The following is a 9,753-nucleotide window of genomic DNA, read 5'->3' on the forward strand; positions in this document are numbered from 1 at the left end:
TAAATAGTTTTTAGGCATCTCATTAAAAGACTAATTTTATTTGTCCAGGGCTTTTTTGGTCTTCTGTTCCATTATTAATCATATAGTCCTGCTGCTGTGCTCTCTATATTTTTATTTATGGTTTTTGTTTTATTTGTTTACTGGGCTTTTAAAGCTCCTGCTAAAGAGCAAGACAGCAAATCCCTAAATGAGTCATTGTTCAAAGCTATTGAATACTAGATCTTTTGGACAGATCCAAAGGGCATTTGCTTCTCATGCCCAGTTTGTAAACTGTATTTTGTTTGGCCCTGTTGCAAATAGAATTTTGGACTTTTCTGGATTACAAATCCCAGAATCCTCACAGCCTCATAGGGCTTGGCTTCCAAACCTTTTATAATTTTAGTTTCCCTTCTCTGGACACGTTCCAGCTTGTTGATATCCTTCTTGAATTGTGGTGCCCGGAACTGGACACAGTATTCCAGGTGAGGAATAGAATGGGACTATGACTTTCTCAATCTTGACACTATACTCCTCTTGATGCAGCCTAGCATCCATATTTGACTGTGGGTTCATTGTTGTTTCATGCTGTCTACGGATCATCCCTCCCACCAGGGATTCCAAGAAGAACAATGTGAACCCAAGATCAGGGATCTGTCCACACTTTACAGTTATATCACTTTGATATCATTTTAAATGTCATGGCTCCTTCCTATGGAATCCTAGAATTTATAATTTGGAATCAGAGTATCTGCAAGAAACCTCTAGTTCAACATTTGAATTATAGCACTAGAACTCTCTATCAGACTATACATTACAGAATAGGATGGAACGATCAGGTTAAAGGGATATGAAATTACTATAAGTTTGTTGTGTGAATACACTGTAGGGCTAGGATTATTTTAATGATATACATATATGTAAGTCATGCTATGCATGCAGGATGAATTATTCAGAGTAATGTGACATACCTTACTCATAATGGCAGAAACAGAATTGCATTTTAGATATCATTGCACAATGACACCAAATCACTAATATGTGTTGCATTATGTTGCTATTCTGTAGCATGTTGGCATAAAGTAACATTGCATATGCATATTTACCCTATCCCGAGGAGATGTTTTATTGCATCCAGGTTTGGATGAACCTAGGTTTAGGGAATTTATTACCAGTGTTTTTTTCATTGCTCTTCCTGGGGTATTCTGGGAGTTATAGTCCTAACATTCTGACTATATCTAAAAAGCTATTCATTGGAATGACTTATACTTGAGTCAGATGTGCTCTCAGCCTTAAGGCAGGGGAGCATTTTACATGTAATATTATTAATAATATTATGATGTAATACAATGTAATAATAATTATAATTCAATATTATAATTTTATATTTATATTACATGCAATATTACTAATAATATTGCAATATAGTCGTGTAATATAATATATTGTATGTATATATACTTGTAAACCGCCTTGAGTCCCCTTCGAGGTGAGAAGGGCGGGATATAAATGTCGCAAATAAATAAATAAATAAACAAACTCTAAAGGCCACATTTGTCTAGTCTACACTCTGATCTCATATAAATTATCTGAATATCAACCAGTGGATCCTTCTTGACCTTCTCTCTATCTCCACCCCGAAGGAGCCAGCTGCTTGGATGTTGCTCCAGGAAAATCAAAATGAGAGCATTGCCCACCCACAAGAATTCTTTCTTTCAGTCCCCACATTTCTAGTATTATAGAACTTTGAAAATTCAGTTAAGCATTTAGAAGACAGTTTGGGTATCGAAAGAGATGGGACATGCATGCACACTAACCAAATGGATGGCGACCACAGCAAATGCAAGATTTCTTTTCATTAATTATTTTCAAAGTCTCATTTGCTGAAGTGCCATAAATTTGGAGAGTGAAAGGGAATTGCATGGTGAGATGGATGTCCTTATCTCCTGCCCAATAACTACTGCCCTGACTAAATGATGCAGAAGAAGGAACACAGAAGGGAAGTTACCAGCCTAACCATTCCTTCCCCATGTTTCCCAGACCATCTCTCTTCATCCTCCTGTGAGGAGCTGAACTTAAGACTTTATTGGGAGACATGAGCCAAGAGAACATGGACGAGGACCAGGCAAGAGAGCTTAACCTTCCTGCAAGCCATTCCTGGATGATGAATATCTAGTTCAAACATCAGTCCAGAGGCTAAACATAGATCTTCAATCCCTTTGCAGTCTGGATGAAAAACAGGCGTCAGCTCTCTAAATTGGGGAAGAAGCTAAAAACATGCTCTATGCATGCAGTAATGAGCATAGACAAGAGGTTCAGACCAGAGCTAAAGCGAATTAATTGCCTATTCTTTTGATCTAACGGAGATGTATGTACCAGCTTGTTTGCTTATCTCTGATCATATCCATCACTCTTCTGGTGTTATCATTAAAAGGCCTGTTGTGTCAAGTTTTGGATAAGGGTTTGTAGTTCTCCCATTTATATGGTTAAGATTAGTTTTTCACTTGCTGTTTTGATACTGCTTTAACATATTTGAGCAGTGACTTTCCTTCTCCTCCATATGATACAGCTGCTATTCAGCTGCAGTCGAGCTCCCCTGCCCCACACCGGACCTAATTAGAGTACAGGATTGCTTGGTAAAATCAGTGTCTTTTGTGCTGACAGGCAAGCAAAGACAGATGATCAGAGCTACAGGCTCTAGAGGAAGCTTGCTCTGAAATGTGAGGGAGAGTGTGACAGAAAGTCATAAATGATGATTCATTTACATACCACTTTGGATGAAGAAGAGAACCTCAGGCAGCACATGTCAAATGAACATCCTGAGAAAAGCACAGGGAACAGCCATCCTATGTGGACAGCATGTGCCCCCATCTAACCTTACCTCTCTCTCCTGCCCTATCTGTCATATGGGCTGTGGTGGCAAAACACTCGCACTGTTTGAACAAGCAGGTAAAATGAATACATTGTTTTTAAGAAGAAAGGTGTTTCCTGGAGGCTTCTGAAAAACAGTGTTGAGCAGTAACCACATGACTTGTTTTCAGTTTTGCTGCACTTAGAGAAGCACTACAGGGTAGTTGATGAAATGTCGGTGGACAGGAAAAAAGTTTTAAAGATGGGCTTAAGCTAACCTTAAAAACTGTGGTATAGACACCAAAAACTGGAAACCCTGGCCCTCAAGCATTCTAACTAGAGGTCAGCTGTTACCAACAGTGTTGTGGAATTCGAAAAGGCATGAATGGAGGGTGAAAGGGAGAAACATGTCAAGAGGAAGGCACATCAAGCCAACCCTTGACGGAATCTCTTTTCTTCTGGAAATCGATGTCCTCATTGCAAAAGAACATGCAGATCCAGAATAGGTCTCTAGAAACACCTACGGACCCACCATCAAGACCCTACACTTGAAAGGCAATCATACTCGGCCATGAGTGAAAGCCTAGGATGATGACCACAGAGTAGTGGTTGAACATTGGACTATGGCTCTGGTTTGATTTCCTAACTGGGACAAGTCACAATCTCATGGAAATCTGAAAAAATCATGCCAAAACTACATCTACAGTTGGTGCTTAATCAAGGACTGCTTGATTCGTGTCTACACCAGCTGCTTAATTGTCTGCGATGCCAGCCACACACACTGAAGCAAGCCCGTTGAAACACCATGTTAGTGTCCTGAAGGTCTAGTTGAGCCACTTCTTTGTTCTCTGTGTTATTGACACCACTCCTTGCCCACCATGAAGCTCTCTGCAAGAGCCTGGCCATTACAGTTGGTCTACTGAGGCCATCATGGAGCACTTGTACAATCAGTAAGGAGAGTATAGGGTGATCTCTCCCCCCTTGCTGATCAAATGGTAATCCTGTTCTGACCTTAGTACAAGTGACTATAATGGCCAAGTTCTTTCAGGGAGCTCCATGACTGGTAAGGAGCAGCAGCGGTGACACGAGGATGACCCATCTCCTTTCTTGATCAGTGCAGGGAAAGAGTGATAGTGGAAGTATGTGTGTGGACAGTTGTCTAGATGGCTGCAAGCTCTGGAGACACTCCAGTGTTTCTTGCAAAATCTGAAGTACAGTATTCTCTGACTTTGCTTAGTGCTGAGTAAAGTCAGGTTAAGGGATAAAAATTCTGGATTCTTACTGGAATCATGTGTTCTGAAGACAGCCAGTGCCAGCTTCAAAGAAAAACTGTGATAGACTTACTATAGGGTCACGGATGCAGTTAAAAGCAGGTTACGCTACCACGTGCCATAGGGTCACCATAAGGCAGAAATAACTTGAAAGCACACAACAAAATGTAGGGTACAGACAATTTCAGAGGAATATGTTTAGATAGAATAATATAAGACCCTCTTCCTCCTCTAATGTGTGTTATGTGATTTCAAATCTGCTAAAATCGTGGGTTCAAGGCCTGAAGTGCCAAGTTCCCAAAGGACCAAATGAGACACAAAGGGGCTGAAGGCAAAATCAGAGACTTTATTCTCAATGGCCAGAGAGGATGTCAGCAGAGACAGCACTGCAAAGAACTGACATATCTCAATGCAAATGGACAGAAATATTTTAGCACTTTGTCAGCAGTTTGAAACAAAAGACTTCTGTTGCCCTGAATGTTGATTGGTCCAGATCGTGGCTGGCTTGGATCTACAGGCTGGTTGACTGGGATGCTCTGCCTGTCATTGGTGCTGATTGGTCCCCAGGTTTGGAAGGAAATATTTGAAGGCTTGTGTTTGTTGATCTGCCTACAAGAGGGGCAAGATTGAAAAGGTGAGGGAAGCAATAATGGGCTGAAATGCGTCATAATATTCCAACTCTGTTTAATAAAATGGGTGTCATTTCAGAGATATAAAGAGGTGTTTAGGATACTGGTCTTATCAGTGGAAGCCCTGGGGGGGGGGGGGGAGTCCGGTTTGCTGACAAGTACAAGGAAGTGTTCACAAGAATAAATCAGATCATATCTGGGAGTAACAGGAAAAAGACCCCTAAGCTTGGACTGGATGACGGAAGGATTTCTTTCTTGCAAACATTACAATTATTTGCTTGCTTGCCTTTTCCATCTTTTACCTAAGGTGAGAACCAAGTGGTTGGAATTCTAGAAGCAGCGATAGCCAAATATATTTCGTTCTCTGAATGTGGAAACAAAAATCGCCAACTGAAAACAAGAGGGAGGTATCAGAAAACTAGCACAAGGGAAGGAGATAAGGAGATCCCAATATTTGCATGAAAAGGGGAAAACAACTCCCCCACCTCCCTGTTTAATGAGGATGGAGCATGCTCAACTGGCGCAGAATGCTTTGAAGAGATGGCGATGAGAACAGGATGTTACTCTCACATTTGAAGTGGCAGCAGCTGCATTTGCATTTGCTTTGAGGGAAAACACCAGGCTTCATTTAGATACAGAATGCCAATATGCATTGTATATGGGCTACATAAATCTTACAGCTGAAAGAAGTGAAATATACTTTGGCTAGAGGCTTGAAGCTTGAATTTTGGACAAATCATTTCAAGCCCATATGTGGCTGCCCATCTCTGCTTGGCATCTCCCAAACATGAGCAGCTGTATGATCATAATTTCTATGGTTTCTTTCTCTCTCTCTCTCTCTCTCTCTCTCTCTCTCTCTCTCTCTCTCGCTCTCTCGCTCTCTCGCTTTATCTATAGGCTTCTCCTACAGATCTAGGTTTTGCTTTGTTTTTTCAGCTGTCTCCCACAGCTTCTCTGCCTGCTCCGTGTCACTGTAGGGATACAATTTGACCAGAAAGCATGCACATATCCTGGTGCATTTAGGTTATCTCTTCTCCAACGCCTGGAATAAAACAAGCCAGCTTCCTTCTATCTCAACCTGGTCTTCTCATGGACATTTCGTTACTTATTATTTATGTATCCTTCAACTCTCCCAATTTGGTATAAAAAATAGTCCCAATTACAGTCAGCCATCTTCACAGGACTTCTGTGAAAGTGAAACCTTGCAAATAAAATAATTACTACTTTTTAACCTTAGAGAACACCTAGTTGATTGGTGTACCTAGAGCAGTGGTTCCCAACCTGTGGTCCGTGGACCACCAGTGGTACCCAAGAACTAAAATATTGTCTGCGGCCTCACCATTACTACACCATTGCAACAAGAGCGACTGGTCTCACGAAACCCTCTTATAACACCAAGGCAAAGGGGTTGCTGGGAGGGGAGAGGCTGAGTACACACGAAAGGTGTGACAACAAGCCTCCTGACTGCTGCATTTCCTCCTCCCTCCCTCCCGCTAAGTGGAACCATTTCATGTGGCGCTTGGAAGCAGGCGCCTTGGTGTCTTAGTTTTTAGGCCTGTTTCTGGGGTTATTTGGGGTGCGGATTCAGAAAATTGCATTGGATAGACCACATCAGCTCTACATTATTAAATATGGTTTTCTGTGGGAGAGCAGATGACAACTACTGGATGGCATATATTCTGTATCAGAAATTAGAGTTGATGTAGTCTATCCAATGCAATTTTCTGAATCAGCACCCCATATAACCAAACCAAATCTAAAGTTGACCAAAAACTGATTTGTAACCCTTTTGGTACTAATGCTGGAGTGTGGTCCCTGGCCAAAGTGGTCCTTGGTCAAGGTGGTCCCTGGTCAAGTGGTCCCTGGTCAAAAAAAAGGTTTGGAACCACTGACCTAGAAATTCCTAGAGAAAACGTTTTTAATCAAATCCGCAAAAATTAAAAATGCTAATGTGGGGGGATAAATATAATTCTTTGAGAGCCCACATTTTCAGCTGGTATTAAATGTACCAGTTTCTATCCTGTTCTCACTTCCCCCTTTCCCCCTTCTTATTTGAATTACAACAAACTGAATTGAAACTACAAAAGTAATCTAGTTGGGTAGGGGGAAGGGGGCAGGTATTCATCCTTTCCAGTAGGCTGAGGCCAAAGCAAACGGTTGCAGCCTTTCTTAGTTTGTGTGTTCTTTCTCATTAATAACCTTTGTCATCCGAGGTGCACATGCTTGGCCACATGTGTCATAGTGTTCAGGTGTGAAATCCTGACGAGTATGTTGTTTCGTTAGCACATATGTGATTTGGACTCCTAGGTGAGCCAGATGAGGTGGAAGGAAGTATGTGTATATTTGTGGACATCTTTAGCCAGCAATTTTTAAAAAATGGCTGTAGTAATTAGCAGCCTCCATTGTGTGAGAAGAGCCATACAGCTGAAGATTACGCTCCCTTTGTTGCATTATGTTACTTACATTTCCTAACATTCTCTTTGCTGTTTATCTGTCATATTTGCAATGCTCCGGAAACAAAAGAAATGAATGCTTTTCTACTCATTTCCAACATTATTACATTTGGTGGGCACTCAAGCAACAGGGTGAAAGTGTAGCAGACCAGCTTTTTAATGCTGTAGTATGTTTATGATTTTACTCCTTGGAGATGTGGGAAAGTCCTTGCAGTAGTTTCAAATAGCTTGGCAGACCTGGAAGACAATAGTCATGTGTGTGGTACCGGTTTCTGCCACTTAATCTGTGTTTTTGTACCGTTTTGGATGGCATAATACAGTAAACCCCCCTCTGGTATGAAAATAACAGTGAAATGAAAGGAAAGTGGCAACAGCAATCATTTCATCACCCGATTTTCAGTGCTCGGCTGCAGGCCCTGGCAGGCTTAGCTGCTTTGGGCCTGCACGCCACAAACGCAGTCTCTTTCCAAGGAGAGTGCACGTGTGGCATTCAGTCCCAAAGCATCTGTGCCTGCCAGTGCCTTTCTGGGCCTGAAAGGTTGTGGAACAAGGCTGCCCGGCAAACGCGATGGAGGGCAAGCCCTGGCAAGCTGTCAGCGAAAGCGGCACATCCAAGCCCTGCGCCAAGGATCCCATCGTGAGTCTGCCTCTACCTCTGATGAAGAGACCTCAAAAGTGGCACAAGGTAGGTTTCCTGATTGAAGGGGGAAATGACACCAAGAAATGGTGGGGGAGCTGGTTAGTTTTTCACCCTGAGCGCAATCCCTCTTCTCTCTTCTATCTCTGTCTTTGGGGATGTCTTCAGCCCCAGACAGGGAGTCCTTTGACCCCATAAAGAGGCAGACCCCATAAAATGCCTCCTTAAAACGCGCACTGGCAAGGGGAGCCTGGGAAATCCACCCATTGCTGCCAATAGAATGAAAATATTTGTATTTTCGGATGTGGAACAAAAGGCTCATTTGGAAAGGCGCCTGTTTTGGGGAGAGGTGCTCAAAAGCGAAAACGAAGCCTTACAAATGAAACAAACAAAAATGGATAGCAATTCTATACAAATACACTAAGACTGGAAGACATTGAAGGAGGGCTGGGTTTTCATGCCTTCGAATATTTTACATATGAAAACTGTGGTCAAGCAACATCAGAGTGTGATCAAGATGGCAAAAGTTATTAATGAGGAAGAGCAAACAAGCCATGAGGGAGTGCAGCAGTTTGCTTTAGTCTGAGGCCTCTTCTACCCTACCATATAAAATCCAGATTATCTACTTTATATGGCAGTGTAGACTCATATAATCCAGTTCAAAGCTAATTATCGTGGATTATCTGATATGTTAATCTGGATTATATGGCAATGTAGAAGGCCTGAGTGTCTACAGGGAAGACCAAGATTTTGCTCTTTCCCTCCTCTCCTCTCCTTCCTACTGTTGCACTTTGAACTCATTTTGAAGCAACTGCAGTAAAAACGAGGACAAGTGGGGAAAGTGGGAGGAAGAAAAGAGAGAAACCCAAACAAATGAAAAAGTGGGAGGATATAGGATTAATCAGGACTGCCCCTGCCAAATTTAACTGAGTTAATCCTGTTGAATGTAGTGGGACTTACTTCAGAGTAGACTTGTCTAGGCTTCGCCTCTGCCAGATTCCATCCAAGAAGCTGCTTTTTTCCCCTTGGCCTGAATTCCTTGGTCATGCTGGGGGAAACCGGTGCATCTATTTTCTTCCGTCAACTGTTGGAGGTCATGGATATTTGTTTATTTTTAAGCAGACTCCCAGGCACCCAGACGTTGTGGTTGTCGGGGGTTTCCACACAATCTCATAAAATATTCTCTCTTTCACTTTCCCCCCTAGAGTTTCCGCCTTGCTCTGCTCCTTGAAGCTGACAGCAGTTTCTGTCATTTATAACAAGACAGATTAAAAACAACAGTAAACTCAATTTTAAAAAGCCAGAGTGTTGGCCATTAAAAAGGAAAAGGATAATGAAACATGTCAACAATCTGAACATATACTTGAAAGTGTTGTCTGGTAGATTCCCTCCTGAAGAATCCCTTATTGTAGACGATTAAATCACACAAAGATAAATTCCACTTCCTAAGTATAAATATGAATTGCTTGAAATAGATATAAATCAGTATTTTTAGGCTGCCGAGTCTGGTGCCACTTACCAATTAATTTCTTATTTTGAGTACAGCAGCTTCCTATTCCTAGGATGGGTATGGACACTATACTTAGAATAAAAGCTGAGTGTTAACAGATCTTAGTTTAGCTGAGTGTCTGTTACAAGCTTTCCAACCCTCTTCCCTAGTCAAATTTATGGTCTAAATCCAAACTATAGTACAAATCATTGAATCAACAGGATTTATTAGTGTTAAGTTACCAAGATCCCATTGACTCAGTTGGATTTTCTCTGACTGAAACTAACAATTAGATTTATTCCTATAGTTACTTTTTGGCTCAAGTCTACTCATAATGAATTAATTCTGAACAGAGTTTGAAAACAGTGGATTACCATGATGGAAGGGGAATTCTGGAAGCTGTAGTTTTTTAAAAAGGAACTTTTCTTAGCTTTGTTCATAGACTTAT

General features: G+C 41.6%; 1 long non-coding RNA gene across 1 annotated transcript; it reads right to left on the minus strand.

Annotated features, from left to right (window-relative positions):
• Positions 1-4,423: 4,423 nt before the first annotated feature.
• On the minus strand, positions 4,424-9,075 carry LOC134295663 (uncharacterized). The gene is made up of 2 exons (XR_010002281.1): positions 8,777-9,075; positions 4,424-4,706 (listed from the first exon to the last, which is right to left on the minus strand). It is a non-coding gene; the product is annotated as an uncharacterized LOC134295663 (long non-coding RNA).
• Positions 9,076-9,753: the final 678 nt, after the last annotated feature.

The sequence above is a fragment of the Anolis carolinensis genome, chromosome 1, assembly GCF_035594765.1.
Source record: "Anolis carolinensis isolate JA03-04 chromosome 1, rAnoCar3.1.pri, whole genome shotgun sequence".
NCBI classification, from domain to species: domain Eukaryota; kingdom Metazoa; phylum Chordata; class Lepidosauria; order Squamata; family Dactyloidae; genus Anolis; species Anolis carolinensis.